Below are 979 nucleotides of genomic sequence, written 5' to 3'. Positions count from 1 at the left end.
GGGCACCAATTATATCGGGAACTTCAGTGTGGCCGAAACGGGGGGATGGGCGAGGGAGGGGGGGGGGCAGTCACCCGGACAAACCTAACTCCCCCTACGGCCGAAACCGCCTACGCCTATGGCCCCAACCTACTTCCGGTGGCATACCCCGATCCCCCCCCCCCCCCCCCCCCCCCCCACACACACACATAAAAATATAACTAAAGTTATTAGGGCCAGGAGCCGTGGCCTTTCGGCCACCAAAAGCACTGAATAGTTCCTGCAATGTAAATGGTGCATTATACGGTAGGTCATCCTTCAAGGAGCAGGGTTCTTGAGGGATCGGACTAGATTTTTCAATTTTAATTTTACTACCTTGAAATTCTTTATTGTAATTATTAGTAGCGGAATTGTTCCTAAAACATTAGCTTTATCCTGATTAGTTTTACATGTTTTATTATTTTTAAGTATTGTTTTAATACTATATGGTTTCCCTTTGACCCGTTTGATCTTTGACCACACCTCTCTAACCTTTGAGTTCCCGTTTAGGGAGCCACAAAACTGAGTCCATGAGGTTTGTTTAGCTTTATTAATACTGAGTTTCAGCTTATATTTACTATCTTTAAAAATTTTAACATTTTCCTCAGTATTTGCTTTTTTTTTTTAATTTTCTAAATTTATTTCTAAGTTTTTTAAGGTTAGATAATTTTTCAGTCCACCAAGGGACTGGATTATAATTATTTTTAGTAGAGTAAAAAGGGATAGTCTGTTTAGCAATGTCAATAATAGCTGCTACTAAATTTTTATTAAATTTATCTATGTTACAATCTCTTATTTGCTCATAATCTAACTTGGCACACAAGTATCCAAACCGGGACCAATCGGCTCTATTAAAATTGCATTTAAGTTTATATTTAGTTTTATTTATCCAGAGATCAGAGATATTGTATTAGTTTTTAATTGGTAGGTGATCGCTACCTAAGTCATCAAGGACCTCCCA

This window comes from Gigantopelta aegis, chromosome 15 (genome assembly GCF_016097555.1).
Source record: "Gigantopelta aegis isolate Gae_Host chromosome 15, Gae_host_genome, whole genome shotgun sequence".
NCBI lineage: Eukaryota > Metazoa > Mollusca > Gastropoda > Neomphalida > Peltospiridae > Gigantopelta > Gigantopelta aegis.
Note: the sequence above shows the minus strand (reverse complement) of the source record.